The sequence below is a fragment of the Sus scrofa genome, chromosome 17 (assembly GCF_054392235.1).
Source record: "Sus scrofa isolate SSC_HxYL_T2T_F1_AM1 chromosome 17, Sscrofa_HxYL_maternal_Yorkshire_Landrace_v2.0, whole genome shotgun sequence".
Taxonomy (NCBI): domain Eukaryota; kingdom Metazoa; phylum Chordata; class Mammalia; order Artiodactyla; family Suidae; genus Sus; species Sus scrofa.
In genome coordinates, this window is record NC_139399.1 from 52,203,870 (window position 1) to 52,224,334 (window position 20,465).

The following is a 20,465-nucleotide window of genomic DNA, read 5'->3' on the forward strand; positions in this document are numbered from 1 at the left end:
TCTGGGAAAGAACCTGTGGTGCGTGCCTTTGTTGGCCATCCCTGACAAGCATCTCTTAGCATTTACACAGTTGCTCTACTGTGCAAGAGGGGCTGAAGACACTGAGACTGATGCCATGCGGTTCCTGGTCTCACAGAAAGTGAATATGAGGGATGAGATGTCTGGGGTGCCGTGGGGGAGGGGAAAGAAAAGAGGGAGGGAAGGTTGCAGGGGGAGGGCAGGAGGGAGAAGCGGATTCCTAGGACCGGTGGTGCACATGGGACAGAGGTTCTCCCCCAGTCCCTGGCTTGGAATGAGGAGAAAAGTTCACTGGAACCGCAGACCAGTGTGTGATTAGTTCTAAATGGATTCTAAGTCTCCTCCTTTAAAATAGACATTGTATCTGTGATTGATCTAAAATAAGGTGAAGCTGGAACTCTTTCCTGGGTCCTTGGGCTTCCCAGCTCCCTTGCTACCCATTTCCCCCACTGCACCCCAGAGATCAGACCCCCTAACTCTGGCTCCTCCAGCCCCTGCCATCCAGCCTCCCCGCGCATGCCAGACCTCTGGGAAGCGTTAGGAGGTCATTAGGGAGACAAGAGCCTCCTCCGCTCTCCCCATAATTCTGTTCCTGAGTTTTTGCCATGTTAGCAAATTTGATGGATGGTGGCAAACGCTTGAGGATAAAATATTGTAATCAGGAGACTGTCCCCTCCCTCCTCCCTCCTCTGTCCCTGGATCTGGTGCTGACCGATTTCTGTGGAGTCAGCAGATGGATGGATGGCTTTTGCTAATGCTTTGCTGGAGTGATAGAGTGTGGCAGGAGTAACCCTGCAGGCTCACCAGAAGAAGAGGAGCAGGGGTGACTCAGGAATATGGAGAAACTGAGCCAGGAAAGGGGGCAGGTGTATATCAGAGCGAACTGGCCATTTCTGCTTCAGCCCTGCCTGAAGTGCTCGGTCAGATGCCAGGTCCTTGCTAGTGTGCGAGTGGTCTGGTCTCTGTTACTGAACCTCCCACTTTGAGCAATTGCAGCTGGCTTTTACCTGGGGTGCTCAGATCCAGTCGAGAAGCCGCTTAGCCTTCCATCCAGCACGCAGCCATATTGACATCCTCATGCACAACCCCCCTTCATAGAGCTCCCTCACCCTCATACCTTCCATGGCTCCCACAGTCCATCCCATCTTGTGCAAACCCCACAGATTTCTGACCAGAGCGGACCTTCTTAACCACGTGTTTGTGATTTAACACCTTAAACTCTCTGAACATCATCTTCCTTAGTCACAAAACGGAGACCAAAGTACCATGCCTTATTGGCAGGATGCATTGCCATCGAGCGGGTTAAAACACTTTCCTTGCTGAAATGTGAGACTGATGTCAAGAGAGCCCCAGGTGGGAAAGAAGCTCATGGGAGCAGCTGTCCCAGGGGTCAGCAAGGAGGGGGAGGTGAGAGAGGACCATGGCTGCAGAGGGCAGGAGCCTTCACCCTCCTCCTGCCGGCTTGCCTGGGAGGGTCCATTTCTCCATCCCCAGCCGGTCTGGGGCTCAGGTTCATGTCCTCACACACACTTGTGCCCACCCCCATCTCCGATGCTGGCTGTCACCCAAACAAACACACACACACACGCAGTGAGAATAATACCTCCTGGTGTGGCTGTGAAGACCCTGCTCTGGACAGCGATAGCACCACACCAGGCACGTGGTGCAGGCTTGGTACGTGCTGACAGCACCGAAGCACAAAGTAGTATGTTTTCCGAAGGAACAAGGGCTTATGCACCCATATGTTTCAGAGGTTTCCTCGCTCATCGGAATTTACAGAAAACACCATCCACTCATCTCTTGCAGGCATTAACCATGGATGTGGAAATGGCTTAGATTAACTTGTTAAAGCCATCAAAATGGTATTTGTTAAAATGCGACTTTACATGTTGACCGCATAAATATTCATCACTTCCTGGCCATGCCCAAGCACAGACCATTGCTTCTGCTTCCCTGCCACATTGTCAGCAGAAAACATCACATGACAACAAAATGGAGTTTGCGTTGTTTACCCGATGCTGTGTTGGGACACCTCAGAGCTGGACTCTGCCAAGAAAGGATTTTTCTAGCAGACGGCATACAGCTGCCGTCCCCGCCCTTCTCCACAGAGCGGCTCACAGCCTGCTTTCCCTGCCATCCCCAAGCATGCAGAGAGCTAGCTTTATCCATCAAACTCGTGTCCTTTTTTTCTGGAGAAAGAAATCGATAGAAATTGATTTGAAAATGTCAAACCTTATCAACTGCCAGCTGTCACTCCAAGACAGATATTTTATAGATGGTGTAAATGTTTGATTTCACCAAGGCGCTCCTCTCGGCCGACAGTCTGGGATGTCAAGCTACAAATCAACTCTCAGCTATTCTTTGGGGACCCATTAGAAAGGGAGGCAGCATAGCATGGTGGCTAAATGGGTAGGATCAGGAGCTGGACAGCTTTAATTGCTGTGCGACATTGGGAAAGTTATTTAACTTCCCTGAACCTCAGAAAGCTCATCTTTTATCTTAGGATGATAACAGGGTATACATCATAGGCTTGTGAGAATTAGGTACTAGCCCGTGTAAACCACTTACAAAATGTGGAGAATAGTGTAAGCTCAGAATCAACATTAACCACTTTTTGTTATTCATAGGCCACTTTGCTAGGCATTGAGGGGGTTAAATAAGGCTTCGGGGGGGAAGGTGAGATACACCAGACAAATGGGGCAGCTGACCCATGGAAAGATGACAGAGCCTGGAGTCTGCAGTCCAGGATTTGGGTTTCAGCCGCTCCTTAGCCCCACGATTTGGAGCAATTTCCAAAATGGGGGTGAAAAATCACAGTGATCGACAAGCAAGCTTGTTAGGTGTTTCTAGTTCCACAACCACTTTGAGACTAAAAATGCATAGTGCCTGGGTTAGCGATTTTATGATAGTCCCGAAAAGGTCATTCCATGCTATTGAGTGGTAAATGCTAAATGCCGAATGTGTAGGACAGAGAAAGATCCAGCATCGAGAGAGACATCTGGGGCAGAGACTGTTGTAAAGGGGCTTCCAGAATGGGTGGGATTGAACTGGTTTTGGCTGGGTCACACCAGGCTGCCTGGCACACCCTGGGCCTACGTGACCACGAACACAAGTATAAACTTAGTGGAGGCCTTGATGCAGTGATGAGGAATTCGGGCCCGATTTTCTACCCTTTGGGAAAGAATCTAGATCGTCAGGTCAGGTGTGTCCTCAGATCTGGGAAGGGGGAGGGGGCAGTAACTACCAGGCTTCTGCCAGGAGCGTGGCTGAACGATGACAATAGTCGGGGGACAAGAGGGGCAGGCAGGGGCTCTTCCAGTTGGTCTGGTGAGTTTAAATGGCAGCGCCCAGGGTCAGGGTGTTAGCGGTGGCAATGGAGAAAAGTGGACAGCTGCGAGGTCTTTTTGGAGGTAGAGCTGTCAGGACTTGCTGATTTAGTCATTCGGTTCATTAATTCAAGTGTTCTCAGCTCTGGGGCTACAACAGCATACAAAACAAGCAGAAATGTGCTTATACTGCTGAAGTACTGGTGGGAGGTGAGATGCAGGGGAAGGCGAAGGCGGGAGAAGGACGAGTCCCAGGTTTCCTGCCGGAGGGGATGGCGTGTTGCTATTTGCTTCCTCATGTGGATTTGAGGAACTTAATCACTAACTGCTAAGACTCAACAGCTTGGACGTCACCTCCTCCTCTCCTTTGAAAGACTCTGAAGCCTCTTCCGAGTATCTCGTGGTTCCCTGTGTCCACTATCTATGTCCTAGTGCCCAAGGCAAGGGGGACTAACAGGAGTGACACCTTGTGTCTGCGAAAGTGCTTAACGGTCACCCTTTTCAGACAGAGTGTCCGGCTGGGCTTGGACAGCTGCATCTACCATGCCCATCCAGGTGGGGTGGGGGTTTCAGAAGGTTCTTTCTGCACTGTTATGCTTTGCAAGGTGCTATTCAAGGCCAATTCACCCCCTTGCCCTTTTGCAGCCATGGGAGGCCTCATAGTGTTACCACATGGTTGATTGGACCTGCATTGGGGGTTCTAACCCGGGCTGAGACCTCTTGTCACAGTCAGGGAGGTTCACACTGTTGACAGTGAAACTGATACTGAGATGGAATGCACAAGCTTTATGCAATGGTCAAGAATGAAGTGGGAACCTAGTTTGCAAATCAACTTCCCAACCCAATTCCCAATGCAGATGGAGGGCTGAGGTAGAAGGGAGGGAATTGGAAAGAGTGGGAGGAATATTCATGAATTATAAGAGATTGGAGGTGTGGTTTGGGCCCGGAACTTAGGCTATTATCCTTTTCAGTTCTTGTATGGGCTTTTCAGGTGTTGTCACGACATCATCAACCCTCCTGGCACCTGTGGGCATGTTGTTTGGATGCTAATGTGTTATAATGAGCTCATAACGAACGAGGTTTAAGGTCTGTTGGAGGTCAGATTTTTGCCATCTTGTGTCTAGTTGGTTCTCACCAATTCTTGTGTTTTTTTCTCATTGCAGCTTCCTTCTGAAACTTAGATAAGAGTTAATTGATTTCTATTCGAGGAGTGGGCAGGGGTGTGATTCTGAGGCAACAGCCTTGGTAACAATATTGTGCCCTGCATTGGGTAGCATGTGGCAGTTTCCAGGTCTGATTTGCAAAAAGATCCTACCTGGAGAGGTGATCCAGCATCTGTAGGCCATAATCCAAACACTTCTATGTTGTGCTCTATAGCCATGTCTTACTGACCAAATAAGACCCGTCAGACTAAGAGGGGATGCAATTCCAGAAGAGAAGCACAGCAGAAACCAAGGTGTGGAGGTGGGAAGTTTCAGGCAGAATTTGGCTGATGATGCTGGTCCAGCCACTGTGGACGCTTGGGATGCCTTTGGAAGGTAACACCGTCTGACACCAACGGGTGAGCTACCTTCACCTCCCTGCTGCGAGAATACGGGGAAGAAGCCTCTTAGAATTATAAACGATCCTAGTGAACATAATTTTTGCAATTACCGATGTTCAGTAATTATGCTAATGCTGATTCACAAAGAGCTGTTATTTGCTCAGCATGTTCTGTGCACATTATCTCCTTACCTGACTAACTGTGTTTTTGCACAGCAGTTACAGTTTGCTTGTCACGTTAAGCGATGTTTGCATCTCTGAGCTTGTCAAGGCAGTAGAAGGAAAGCTGAAGTTCTGGACCACCCCCATCACAAAATTTCCCGGTGGACTTCTCGATGAGGAGGGATGGAAAGGGAACAAGTGAAAAGGAGGCAGGGAAGAGAGCCTCCATCTGACTGAAGGGGAAATTATGCTTCAGAGGTGAAGTGAGGCATACAGGAACAGTCATGGCTGAGATTTGTAACCTCATCCTTCTGATTCCAGACATGGCTTCTGGTAATTAGGAAAGTCGAGAACCTGCCTGGCCTCCTCCTTCTGTAACAGAGCGAAAGCAATTTGCTTGGCTTAAAGTGGTCAAGTCCCATTTTCTGTCTGTCTCCCATTGTAAGAGTGCTTAGAGACCATCTGAGACATTAATTCTCAAACTATGATCTCTGGGCCAGAAGCATCAGCACCACAGGAGAACTTGTTAGGATAGGATGCTTGTGAGAGATGCAAGTGGACAGGCAAGGAAGCTCTGCCACCACCTGAGAACTTGTTAGCAAATGCAAATCCTGGCACCCCACCCAGACTTACTGCATTAGAAACACTTGTGGTTTCTTTTTCTTTTTTTTTCAGGGCCACACCTGCAGATTTGGAAGTTCTCAGGCTAGGGGTTGAATGGGAACTATAGCTGCCAGCCTACACCACAGCCATGGCAACCCCAGATCCAAGCCATGTCTGAGACCTGCACCACAGCTCATGGCAGCGCTGGATCCTTAACCCACTGAGTGGAGCCAGGAATTGAACCTGCATCCTCATGGCTACTGGTCGGGTTCTTAACCTGCTGAGCCACAATAGGAACTTCCAAACCCTTGTGGTTTCTGTGTTTGAACCAGCAATCCTTTGTTGACTGGGCCCTTTCAGTGAGTCTGATGCATGCTGAAGTTTGAGAATTACATTCTTGTTTCCTGATACTTGAAGTGTGGACCACAGATCAGCCAACAGCATGGACAGCATCTGGGAGCTTGTTACTAAGGCAACTGCTCAGGCCACACCCAGACATATTCATTTAGAGCCTGTATTTGAACAGGATCTCTAGGTGATTTGCATACACACTAAATCTTGAATATCACTTATTCGAGTCCAAATGTCCCTATTTACTGTTGACAAGAGGCAGAAATGACTTGGCCGATGTCTTACTAATTACTGGTAGAATTAAACTACTATTATTCCTACCAATTTTAATGGCATGTATTGTGTCTTTACTGAGGTCATTGAGCTATTGGAGCCTGCCTCATTGTTAATATGCCCCAAAGGGAGCTTTCCGTGTGCCCAGAATTGGCCCCTGGATTTTCCCATTTAATTTCTCACCACATCCCGTTGAGGTAAGTACACAAGAAATTGTCTTATTTAGAGTGATCCTTTGGCCAGATAATTGAAAAAGTCAACTAAGGAAATCATGCAAAATATACGCACCCTGAACATTTAATTTTAACTTGAATATATAAATGTATTTTCATCAGTCAAATGATGTAGAGTCAATATCTTTTCCTCACGTACAAATGAGTCTTTTTTCTTCCTGACCTTAAGTTTCTATGTCTTTTCTGCTACTTAGTTTGGCTTTCTTTGGAGTGGAAAAATTTAGGGAGAGGAAAAAAAAAAGTCTTAGAGCAGAGTCCTTCTAGAATTTTATTTTTCTCAAACTCTTAATTCTATAGACTTTTTAAAAAGGTGATTTGCCTTGGGCAAAGTATTCAAACTCAGTTTGACACACTGACATGTATAATGAAGTTTGCAATTATAGTAACAGGTATAGCTGGTATAAGCTGCTTGGGAACCAATGCAAAAGTAAACAACCCAGCTAAAGAAGCAGAAGGGAATAGGTGTGTTACAGAGAAGCGAACAGCCGTGAACATTCTAGAGCCATGGGCCACCATCAGCATGTCTCACAGAGAAAACAGAGAAGCTCGGTTCAATGGCAAATAGTTGAGTTCTTAACCAACCCCATGTTATTATTATCTCTAAGGGGTTTGGCAAGGTTAGGGACCGTCTCAAAGTCGCATAGCTCGGAGCTTCGATGCAGACCTATGCAGTCGGAATCCAGAGCCCCTACGGCACCCTCGTGATTGTCTGTTTTAGGTTAAAAGAGATTAGGTAGTTGGTCATTTTATCTCAGCAAACTACAAATACTTCTCCAGATACACTCTTCTTCCTGCATTTAACGTTGGCAGAAGCACTTGGTGTTCCTGAGAGACCAGACAATTGAAATGAATGCATTCATTGATTTAAATGTCGAAGCTTTGTCGGGAGGAAGACATTTTTCTCTACCTTTCTAGGTTCTTCTGGCTAGTTGTGGAATTAAATTGACAAGCAACTGATTAACTGCAGCAGATCTAAGTCTGGTGATGGGTATACATGGGAGAGACTCAGGAGAACGGAGTAACTCACCAAAATGGCAGGAACTCTTCCCTTCCACACCATCTTCAGCTAAAGGCCAAAGAGGATGTTGTGGGGAGCGGCTTGGGGCTTCAGAGGGGAGGAAAGGGATTCACATGATGGTAGAAAAGCAAGTGTTTGGAAACAAATGTTTGCTGGGCCAGCAGAGACCATGGGATACAGAGAGGAATTTTGACAGACTTTGCTAGAATCTTGCCTGTCTACACACCGGGTTCATTCCATAGTGGTCTATGCTGAGAGCTCCCTTCCTGAAACAGGTTCTCTATCTAAAATTCTTCTTTTTTCTTTTTTTCTTTCTTTTGAGGGCTGCACCTGCGGCATATGGAAGTTCCCGGGCTGGGGTAATCGGAGCTACACCTTCTGACTGACACCACAGCCACAGCAACATGGGATCCAGACCGCATCTGTGACCTACACCACAGCTCACGGCAGCACCAGATCCTTAACCCACTGAGTGAAGCTAGGGATGGAACCCACATCCTCATGGATTCTAGTTGGGTTCGTTACTGCTGAGCCACAACGGGAACTTCCTCTAAACATTCTTTTAGGCAGTCGGGGGAAGGTAAAATTTCTTCCTGCGTATTTTGAGCCTTGATTGTTTTCAGTTCAAAATAGTCTGCATGGCAGGGAGACCTTTGGGGTGGCAAATTTTGCTTCCCTATGGTGTCAATATTCTCTGACCAAACACCGCCAAGTCGCAGTCTCATGGCAGAGGACCAGTTAATGGAGAAAGTAAGAGCAGAAGGGGCAATTAATTAGACTGAAATTTTAGTTGAACCTCTTGAAACAGCAACGGTGGGAAAGTTGTATTTCCTTCCTCTCTCCTCGCCTCAAGCCATGTCCCCATGACGCCCCCTACATACCTCTTATTATGTAAAGTATTAACACGTCCAATGACCTTCTATACTCTATGATCCTGGTTCTGGTACTATTTTTCTACTTCATCTCTTTTTTTGGTGACTTGTTGCAAATTAGTGAACTCGTGTGACTTCTCTGTAAAATGAAGATAAGAATGGTACCTGTCTACCCATTAGGGCTTCAGAGAGGTGTTAATAGGAAATGCTTAGTATCAAACCTGGCACTCACAGATGCCAATAAATGATTGCTATTATTATTGTTGTTTTTCCAATCCCTCTTTCCTAGGGATATGGTGAAAGGCTCAACTAGATATAGCCAAGGGCAGACATTCTGTCAAAGTTCTTTTGGTCTGGTTTTATAAGCCTAGCTCAGAGCCCAGAACACAGTAAATGTTCGATAAATATTTGTGGAAAATTGAATACATGAATCTTGGGTTAGTGTTTCTCACTGCTCTGTTTCTGCATCCCCTGATGGCCTATTCGGTGAGAGTTGTTTCCCCGTATCAAAACCTTTCATACGTCTGTTGTTTCAAAGAATTCTCAGTTTCCATCTGCAGTGGCTTCCAGCCTTCATATTTTCAGTACTGACTTTTTATGAATTATGTTTTAAAGTGATCTTGTGTTCCTCTAGTAGTCTCATCAAAATACCTACAGGCAATAGCTTGTAGAAATGGCAAACAGCTCGCCTGGTTTACGGTTCTGCTCTGCGTTTTGGCTCCCAGTGTCCTGTGACCTGATGCTTATGTCTCTTGCTGCCTCTGATTCCCACGGTGGCTTTATGGCCCCTGGCTTTGGGTGAGAGATGGTAACTCGTAGATGTGTCTTCAAATGAGAAAGTCTCAGCTCTCAGTGCAAGAGTCTTCATGCTCTCGTAGAAGTAATGGGCGTGTGGGGTGGATGGTGGGAGAAGATAGAAGAGAGTCAGGGAGCAGGTGATTTACAAAGCAGTCCTGCGTCAGAAGAAGGAGGCTGAAGCAGGGCGCCCCCAACACCTTGGAAGTGTGTTCTTGTGTCCTGATGGACTTTTAACTGGGAACCATCTGGGAGAGGACAGGGGTGGTGGCCCCAGGTTAGGTAAGCACGTGGGGTCACCTGCAGCCCTTCTTAGGTTAGGCGTTTATGTCAGATGCCTTCCGAGTGCCTCCCCACCCCTCAGATCTCCTCTTCACCCTCCTTTAACCTACTCTTTTTACCAGAAGGCTGACCTTTAAGGATCACATCAGCAGTTCCAGTGTCTGCTGGTGTCAACCGGGTGAGTCTTATCATTGGTGACCTCTGAGCAGGAGATGGGAAGTGGGGAGGGAGGAGAGTGTGGTCAGGGTATTTATTCCCGGTGAGGAACTGCCACAGGCTGCTTGTACCTCGCGGCTGAAGGTCAGTGTTCCTCTCAAGGTGGCCCTGTTTACAGGACTCTTCTTCAAGGTCTGGTGTCTGTTTACTGCCTTTATCATTTTGAGTCTAGAAGGGGTAACACCCACACTGTTATTCATTCTGGGGATTACACAGTCCTTTGTATTTTCTCCACTACCTGCCCACAACTATGTATTATTAAATCCTCCTCACATTTCCCCAGTTTGAATGTTTACTGCTTCCTGCTGGGAGCCTGACTTACAGTCTCCTGTGGTCTCTTTCTGTGGGAAGATGGTGGTACCTGGGAGGGAGTGGTCAGTAAGAGGTAAAAAAGTTGGGTAAGAGCGGTGGTTTTATTTGCAAGCAATTGGAAGCTAATTTAAGCAGAAAAGAAATTACTGGTGGGAGAGGTAGGGAAAAAAAGAACTTAGGAGGCTGAGAACCAGGCAGGCAGCTGGGTAGCAGGGAGCATAGGAACATTTCAGTTAAAATGTGGTAGCTGGTTCCTGCTGCTCTGAGCTCTTGAAGACCACTGTTGCTGTGGATGCTTTCTCAACTGCATCTACATCTTTGCATCACTTCCCCAGGGTTCAGAATCCAAGGTAAGAACATCTGTTTAGCTGATACTAGGTCACACACAGCATCCTGCCTAGTTACAGGAAGTGGGAAGGCAAGTTTAAACATTTATCTTCTCCCAGCTTATTCCTGTTTCGGGCTAGGAACTTGAAAGAGACGAGGGGGTCCATGGTTGGCTTCTTCCCTTCTCTGCCCCTCCCCCGCCTCCCAATAGCCACCTCTGGCTTCTTCAGGGCTGGGATTGGAAGATGGTAGAAGATGTTTGGGGCAGGATATGTCTGAATGGCTGGTGCAGTCGTGACCTGGTGATGCTATGGAGGGATGTTTCTACCTATTGGGCAGATTTAGCAGGTGTTCAAGGCTGAATCTGGCTCTCTTTGACCAAACCTTTCTTACTACTGGCTGGCCATCCCCCATCCAGGCATTCTTGGCAGAAATCCATGTGACCCCTGTATGGCAGCCATCAAGGACTTGTTAAAACTTTTTTCTCTCAGCCTTTGTAGAAGGCCAGAGAGGGTTTAATTATATATTTTTAAAATTTTATTTTATTTTTTTGCAACCACACTCATGACATATGGAAGTGCCTGGAGCAGGGATTTAGTCCCAGCTGCAGCTGCAACCTAGCTGCAACCTATGCTGCAGATGCAGCTGCAACCTATGCTGCAGCTGCAACCTATGCTGCAGCTGCAGCAATGTTGTATCCTTTAACTCAGTCTGCCATGCCAGGGATTGATTGAACCTGTGCTTCTGTAGTGATGGGAGCTGCCGCAGTCAGATTCTTAACCAACTGCATCACCACGGAAACACTGAGAGAATTTAATTTTAACCATCTCATAAGTTCTGGTTGCTTATAGGGGAAGCAAGTTAGCTGGTTTAAAGTTGCAGGATGGCTGCAGAGCAAACTCTGGTAAACATCCATAGGCTCCCCTCTGGGCACCTCTGCACAGTGGCTGGACTTGGTTTCACAAGGACTACACCTGTCCAAGCTCCTGGATATGAGCCAGGGTAGAGGGAGCCCAAAAGAATAAATAGATGTTTTTTTTCAGGACAGTTTTACTCTCATAAAGGATTTTCAGAAGATGAATTCTTGTTAATTCCTTTCTTAGAAGAAGAAAGCCTTCTCATGATACGATATTTAACACATAAATTTCCACTGGGTCAAGACCAGCTGCGACTTGGTCTGGCTAAACTGATTGTGTTTTATTATATGGTTGGTGAACTTTCATTCTGTTTCAGAAGCTTCATTTGCCCTTTTGAATTAGCAGGTTTTCTTTGCTGTGTATCAGAGCCCATGTACCCAAGGCTGCTAATCTCACATCTTTTTCTTAAGAAAAAAACCTGGGTAATTGTAAACAAGTGAATGTTACAGCTTATATTCAACCAGAGCTAGAAGCTGAGGACTTGGCTCCAGTTTGCCAGTAAGATCCTAATCCCACATGGCGGTTGTTTGTTTGTTGATTGATTATTGTCTGTCTGTCTGTCTGTCTGTCTATCTATCTATCTCTCAGCTGTAAAATGGCAAGATGGATTTTGGTGGAATGATGCAGATGAGAAAGTCTTCACAAGCTCATTCTCTCATCTCCAGGGAACAGCTTCAGATTCTCAATTCTCTGTGATGCTAAACTTTAGGAGATTTCCAAGATGTTGAAGGAGGATGAATATGTGAACTATTGATTTTGTTATGCAAATGGGACTTGGAATCATACTAGTTTTGGACATTTTGGGGCCTCTGTTAATTGGCTGGATTTTTCATCTAGTCATTCGGGGGTCCCAGATTGTATGGAGATAGGGAGCCAAAGAAATTCCTTGCATTTGAAACACAAGTGCATCTCATTTCAAATCTTGATTATCTTCACCATCATCACATAATTGCCACCATCTATAGTCTCTTCATAAACGTTGATGCACATCCTTTATTATTTTCCTTTTTGGGGGGGGTGCAAACCCTGGCAGCATATGGAGGTTCCCAGGCTAACGGTCCAATTAGAGCTGTAATTAATACAGTATTTATCTATGTCTGACATTTCACTTAGCATAGAGTTTACTTGGAAGTTTAGGTTCATCCCACATTGTTAAAAATGGCAAGATTTCATTCTGTTTTATGGCAGAATACCAGGAGGAGTAGTCCAGGATGCCTATGTGTCTTTCATTTGTGATGTGATGTGTCATTTAGGAATAAACTGAGAGTTCTGAAGAACAAGGACTGTCAGGTGAAGTTTGTTTATTTTTATAGCAGGTTAAAAAAATAAAGTCAGAAATCACAGTTGAGTTGGAAAAATGCACACTTTAAGAAAAAAAAGTATATCTTTATGTTTAAAAAAACATAATTAATTTAATGTTTCCCCACGAAATAATGAACTCATTCCTGCTCATGTTTCTAGCTCCATACATAATCAATATAAGTACTTTGTAAAAAATAAATAAATAAATTCCCTCCAATTGAAAAAAACCACGTCTTCTTTTTTCCTTTGTCTGTGAATGGACAGTTTGGTTGCTTCCCTATCTTGGCTCCTGTAAATAATACTGCTATGAACACTGGGGTACATGTATGTTTTCAAATTAGCATTTTTGTTTTCTTTCTTTTTTCTTATTTTCCCACTGTACAGCAAGGGGATCAAGTTATCCTTACATGTATACATTACAATTACATTTCTCCCCCCCCATTCTGTTGCAACATGAGTATCTAGACAAAGTTCTCAATGCTACTCAGCAGGATCTCCTTGTAAATCTATTCTAAGTTGTGTCTGATAAGCCCAAGCTCTTGATCCCTCCCACTCCCTCCCCCTCCCATCAGGCAGCCACAAGTCTTTTCTCCAAGTCTATGATTTTCTTTTCTGAGGAGATGTTCATTTGTGCTGGATATTAGATTCCAGTTATAAGTGATATCATATGGTATTTGTCTTTGTCTTTCTGGCTCATTTCACTCAGGATGAGATTCTCTAGTTCCGTCCATGTTGCTGCAAATGGCATTATGTCATTCTTTTTTATGGCTGAGTAGTATTCCATTGTGTATATACACCACATCTTCAGAATCCAATCATCTGTCGATGGACATTTGGGTTGTTTCCATGTCCTGGCTATTGTGAATAGTGCTGCAATGAACATGCGGGTGCATGTGTCTCTTTTAAGTAGAGTTTTGTCCGGATAGATGCCCAAGAGTGGGATTGTGGGGTCATATGGAAGTCCTATGTATAGATTTCTAAGGTATCTCCAAACTGTTCTCCATAGTGGCTGTACCAGTTTCCATTCCCACCAGCAGTGCAGGAGGGTTCCCTTTTCTCCACAGCCCCTCCAGCACTTGTTATTTGTGGATTTATTAATGATGGCCATTCTGACTGGTGTGAGGTGGTATCTCATGGTGGTTTTGATTTGCATTTCTCTTATAATCAGCGATGTTGAGCATTTTTTCATGTGTTTGCTGGCCATCTGTATATCTTCTTTGAAGAAATGTCTGTTCAGGTCTTTTGCCCATTTTTCCATTGATTGATTGGCTTTTTTGCTGATTGATTGTATAAGTTGTTTATATATTTTAGAGATTAAGCCCTTGTCGGTTGCATCATTTGAAACTATTTTCTCCCATTCTGAAAGTTGTCTTTTTGTTTTCTTTTTGGTTTCCTTTGCTGTGCAAAAGCTTGTCAGTTTGATGAGGCCCCATGGGTTTATTTTTGCTCTAATTTCTATTGCTTTGGGAGACTGACCTGAGAAAATATTCATGATGTTGATGTCAGAGAGTGTTTTGCCTATGTTTTCTTCTAGGAGTTTGATGGTGTCCTGTCGTATATTTAAGTCTTTCAGCCATTTGGAGTTTATTTTTGTGCATGGTGTGAGGGTGTGTTCTAGTTTCATTGCTTTGCATGCTGCTGTCCAGGTTTCCCAGCAATGCTTGCTGAATAGACTTTCCTTTTCCCATTTTATGTTCTTGCCTCCCTTGTCAAAGATTAATTGACCATAGGTGTCAGGGTTAATTTCCGGATTCTCTATTCTGTTCCATTGGTCTGTCTGTCTATTTTGATACCAGTACCACACTGTTTTGATGACTGTGGCTTTGTAGTATTTCTTGAAGTCTGGGAGAGTTATGCCTCCTGCTTGGTTTTTGTTTCTCAGGATTGCTTTGGCGATTCTGGGTCTTTTGTGGTTCCATATAAATGTTTGGATTGTTTGTTCTGGTTCTGTGAAAAATGTCATGGGTAATTTGATAGGGATTGCATTGAATCTGTAGATTGCTTTGGGTAGTATGGCCATTTTTACAATATTGATTTTCCCAGTCCAGGAACATGGAATATCTTTCCATTTCTTTACATCTTCTTTGATTTCTTTGATTAAAGTTTTATAGTTCTTGGCATATAGGTCCTTTACCTCCTTGGTCAGGTGTATTCCGAGGTATTTGATTTTGTGAGGTGCAATTTTAAAAGGTATTATATTTTTGTATTCCTTTTCTAATATTTCACTGCTGGTATACAGAAATGCAACTGACATCTGAATGTTAATCTTATATCCTGCCACTTTGCTGAATTTATTAATCAGTTGAAGGAGTTTTGGGGTTGAGTCCTTAGGGTTTTCTATGTATAGTATCATGTCATCTGCATACAGTGACAGTTTTATCTCTTCTCTTCCTATATGGATGCCTTTTATTTCTTTTGTTTGTCTAATTGCTGTGGCTAGGACTTCCAAAACTATGTTGAAGAGCAGTGGTAAGAGTGGGCATCCCTGTCTTGTTCCAGATTTGAGTGAGAAGGCTTTCAGTTTTTCCCCATTGAGGATTATATCTGCTGTGGGTTTATCATAAATGGCTTTGATTATATTCAGGAATGTTCCCTCTATACCCACTTTGGCGAGGGTCTTGATCATGAATGGATGTTGGACTTTGTCAAATGCTTTTTCTGCATCTATTGAGATGATCATATGATTTTTGACTTTTTTTTGTTAATGTGGTGTATGATGTTGATTGATTTGCGTATGTTGAACCATTCTTGTGAACCTGGGATGAACCCTACCTGGTCATGGTGTATAATCTTTTTGATATGTTGTTGGATTCGGTTGGCTAAGATTTTGTTGAGAATTTTTGCATCTATATTCAACAATGATATTGGGCAATAGTTTTCTTTTTTGGTGGTATCTCTGTCTGGTTTTGGAAGTAGGGTGTTGGTGGCATCATAGAATGTCTGGGAGTATTCCTTCTTCTTCAACCTTTTGAAAGAGTTTAAGGAGGATGGGCACCAATTCCTCTTTATATGTTTGATAGAATTCGCCTGTGAAGCCATCTGGTTCTAGATTTTTATTTGTAGGGAGTGATTTTATGACCTCTTCATTTCTAGTGATTGGTCTGTTCAGTTGGTCTGTTTCTACTTGATTCAGTTGTGGCAGGCTGTAAGATTCTAGAAAATTGTCCATTTCTTCCAGATTGTCAAACTTGTTGCCATATAGTTGTTCATAGTATTCTCTTATGGTTTTTTGTATTTCTGCTGTATCCATTGTGATTTCTCCTTTTTCATTTATAATTTTGGTTATTTGGGTTCTTTCCTCTTTTTAGTGAGTCTGGCCAGGGGTTTGTCAATTTTGTTTACTTTTTCAAAGAACCAGCTCTTGGTTTTATTAATTTTCTCTATTGTTTTTTGAGTCTCTATTTTATTGATTTCTTCTTTGATCTATAAATTTCCTTCCTTCTGCTGACTTTAGGTCTTTTTTGTTCTTTTTCTAATTCATTTAGGTGGAGGGTTAAGTTGTCAATTTGGGATCTTCCTTCTTTTTTGAGAAAGGCCTGTATTGCTATAAATTTCCCTCTGAGCACTGCTTTCACAGCATCCCATAGATTTTGAGAGCTTGTGTCTTCATTATCATTTGTTTCAAGGTATTTTTTAATTTCCTTCTTGATTTCCTCATTGACCCATTGGTTTTTTAGTAGCATGTTGTTTAGTCTCCATGTAGTAGGTTTCTTCTCTTTCCTTTTCCCATGGTTGATTTCTAATGTCATGGCATTGTGGTCAGAGAAGATACTTGAGATAATTTCTACGCTCCTAAATTTATTGAGGTTAGCTTTGTGTCCCAATATGTGGTCGATTCTTGAGAATGTTCCATGAGCATTTGAGAAGAATGTGTATTCTGATTTTTTTGGATGTAGTGTCCTGAAGATATCAATTAAGTCTAACTTTTCTATTGTTTCCTTTAGGATCTCTGTTGCTTTATTGGTTTTTCTGTCTAGAGGATCTGTCCATTGATGTGAGGGGGGTATTAAGGTCTCCTACTATGATTGTATTCTCATCAATATCTCCCTTTATGTCTGTTAATATTTGTTGTATGTATCTGGGTGCTCCTATATTTGGGGCATATATGTTGACGATCTTCTCCTTGGATGGATCCCTTAATCATTAAGTAGTGTCCTTCTTTGTCTTTCTTTATGTCTTTTGCTTTAAAGTCTATTTTGCCTAATATGAGTTTTGAGACTCCTGCTTTTCTGTCATGTCTATTGGCATGAAATATTTTTCCCCACCCTTTCACTTTCAATCTATATATATCCTTTGTCCTAAGGTGAGTTTCTTGCAGGCAGCATATTGAAGGTTTTTGCCTTTTTATTCACTCAGCCACTCTGTGTCTTTTGATTGGGGCATTCAGTCCATTGACATTTAAGGTGATAATTGATAGATGATTATTTATTGCCATTTGAACCTCATGTTCCAGTTGATTCTATGGTTCTTCATTCTTCCTTTCTTTTTTTTTTTTTGGTTGAATGGTCTCCTGTTATTATCTGCTTGAGTGGTTTTTTTTTTTTTTTTTTTTTTCATTTTTTGCGAATGCAATATTTGGTTTTGGCTTGTGGTTGCCCTGTTTTTTAAGTATGCTAACCCCTTCCTATAATTGTGTGTTTTAGCCTGATGGTCCTGTAAGTTCAAACACTTCATTACTATATTAAAATTAAGAAGAGAAACATACAAACAAACAAAAAGGGTTATTTATTTCCTAACATCCCTTGCCCACATTTTATGATTTTGATGACTCTTTTTTATTTTTTCTTTTTAATTTTATTTTGTTTGAAGCATGTTCATGATTAAATCTGTATGCTGGCTTATTTGAGTGACTGCTCTCTGATTGTGGTTTCCTCAGTCCTAGTTCTTCCTCTTTTTTTTTTCTTTTCTTTTTTCTTCCCCTTCCTTCCTTTCTTTTTGGTTTAGAGAAGCCCTTTCAGTATTTCTTTTAACCTGGGTTTTGTGTTGCCGTATTCTTTTAGTTTTTGTTTGTTGGGAAAAATTTTTATTTCCCCTTCTATTTTAAATGGTATTCTTGCTGGATAGAGTATTCTAGGTTGCATATTTTTTCCTTTGAGCACTTTAAATATCTCTTGCCATTCCCTCCTGGCCTGTAGTGTTTCTGATAATCTTACGGGGGTTCCCTTGTAGGTAACATTCTGTTTTTCTCTTGCTGCCTTTAGGATCCTCTCTTTATCACTAACTTTTGCCATTTTTATTATGATGTGTCTTGGTGTGGGTCTGTTTGGGTTCAATTTGTTTGGGGCCCTCTGTGCTTCCTGTATCTTGAACCCAGTATCCTTTAGATTTGGGAAGTTTCCATCGATAATTTCTTCAAATATATTTTCCATTCCCTTATCTTTTTCTACTCCTTTTGGAATTCCTATTATGCATAGATTGGCCTGCTTTATATTATCCCATAGGTCTCTTATATTGCTTTCCTGTTTTTTGATTTGGTTTTCTGTCTGCTGACCTGATTGGGTGATTTCCATTATTCTATCTTCCATATCACTGATTCGTTCTTCTGCATTATTCATTCTGGTTTTTACTGCCCTTAGTTCAGTTTGTATCTCTGCAAATGAATGTTCTAGTTTTTTTGTGGCTCCTCCTTATATTTTCTAGTTCCTTTCTGAGGGTATCTGCATTACTGTTCATATCTTCTCTTAATTCCTTCAGTATTTTCAGTATTTCTCTTTTGAACTCCAGGTCTGTCAGACTGCAGAGGTCTGTTTCATTGTTGACTGTTTTAGGTGAGTTCTCCTGTTGGTTTGACTGGGGGTGGTTTCTCAGCTTCTTCATCTTGCTTGTTGTTTTCTTTCTCCTGAGGGAGTTGTACTCTCCGTGACCGGGCAGTGTTTGCCTTGTCACTGCCGTGGAATGTTTCCTGAGGGCTGGCGTTGTTGGTCAGTCTTTTTTGAGGCAGTGTGGCTTTTCTGGAGTGTTGATGGGGCTAACAGGGTCTCTGAAGCAAAGGAGGACTTCCTGAGGGCAAACAGGACTGGGAGGTCCACACCATGATGGTAGCAGATTTCACTTGGTCAGGCAGAGCTTGCTCTGGTGTTTTTAGGCTGTGGGGTTCTTGCAGGGGGTTGGCGGTGTTGGGCAGCTGTTCCTCAGGAGTGCAGCACCTCCTGAGGGCTGGAGAAGCTATCTGGGTCACTGAGAACCCAAGAGGCTCTTCCCTAGGGCAGGCCAACTCAGAAGGATGGCCTGAGAATGTAGGCAGATCTTTTCACAGTCTGGCCAAGCTTGTTGTAGCTTTTCTGGGCTGCAGGGGGTCCTGCAGAGAGCTGGCAGTCCTTTGCAGCTGTTCTGCAAGAGTGCGGCCCCCCTGAGGGCTTGGGCGGGTAGCAGGGCCGCTGCCAACCCAAGAGGCTCCTCCCCAGGGCAGAGCAACTCAGACCATCTGAGAATTAGGCAGATCTTTTCACAGCCTGGCTAGGCTTGTTCTAGCTTTTCTGGGCTGCAGGCCTTTTCTCGGGGGCTGGTGGTGTTTGCTGCTGCTCTGCAGGGGTGTAGCCCCTCCAAAGGGCAAGCAGGCCTGTGCAGGGACAGTCCCTTCAGTGGTAGGCTTCAGGCAATTGTTGAGGCCAGCCCTCCCGGATGGCAGGCAGCCCCAGGTCCGGCGAGTGTGTAGGGGGTGGCGGGGGTGGGGGGAGGGGATGCACTGGGAAGCACAGCTTTCTGCTAGCTAGAGGGCCTGTAAGCTTGCTGTGGCGTGGGAAGTATTCTGTGGGAACCCACCCCTTCTTCTCTCCCCTCCCCAGCACGGGCGCAGACCAGGCTCTTCTCCCAGGTTCCCTCTGATGTGGCTTTCCACTTCCCCGCCCCTAGAGTATTGCTCCCTTCCTCTGTGACAGCTTTGTTTTCTAGTCTCCCAGGCAGTCTCTGCCCCATCAAACTTGACAGACCGGTTTCTAGAACTCCCAAGAAGTCTCTGCTCCGCCCCGCCCCCCCAGCCCTTTCCCGGGGACTAACCTCCGAGCCGAGGTCTCGGTGCCTAGCCCCCACCCAGGCATCTCAATTTTTGGTGACTGTGCCCATAGTTCAGATGGTCCGTTCGGTTCTCGATCTGCTTTTCAGTACTCCAACTTACTGCTACACTCTTCTCTGCATCTGGAGATTCCTCCGGTTCATTTGATCTTTCCCCTGAGTAGGTGACTTCCCAGGGTGCAGGATCCCTTTCTCCTCCTCAGTTCCCTTTCGGGAGCACCCGTCCAGCTCAGATTCACCTTCTCTCACTCTCCTCTTTTCTCTTGTTTTACCTAGTAATGTCACGAACTTCTTGCCGTTATTGGAGTTTAGGTTCTTCTGCCAGTGATTGGTTGCTGTTCTGTGCGAGTCATTTATCCTGTAGATGTGCTTTTTTTTGTTGTGTTTGTGGGAGAGGGCGAGTGTGTCCCCCTGCTCTTCCGCCATCTTGTCTCCTCCTGTTTTCTTCACATCGATACCTAGGTGTGAAATCGCTGGGTTGTATGGCAGTCCTGTTTTTGAGTTTTTGAGGACTCTCCCTGTTTTCCACAGTGGCTCACCTGCTTACATTTATGCCAACAATGTAAAAGGGTTCCCTTTCCTCTACACCCTCACCAACACTTGTTATTTGAAGTCTTTTTGATAATAGCCATTCTGATAAATGTGAGGTGATATCTCATTGTGGTTTTGATTTGCATTTCTGTGATAATTAGTGATGCCGAGCATTTTTCTTCATGTGCCTGTTGGTCACCTGTGCATCTTCTTTGAGAAAATGCATATTCAGATCCTCAGCCAATTTTCTAATCAAATTGTTTTTTTTTGATACCGAGTTTTATGAGTTCTTTGAATACTGTGATGTTAATCTCTTGTTGGACGTACCACTTAAAACATCTTTTCCCATTCAGTAGATTGCCTTTTTGCTTTGG

The 20,465-nt window shown here is 44.1% G+C and overlaps 1 long non-coding RNA gene across 4 annotated transcripts in view; it reads left to right on the top strand.

The window, feature by feature from the left end:
* Positions 1 to 20,465, top strand: part of LOC110257470 (uncharacterized) — a 253,242-nt gene that overhangs the window by 38,495 nt on the left and 194,282 nt on the right. The window lies entirely within an intron of this gene.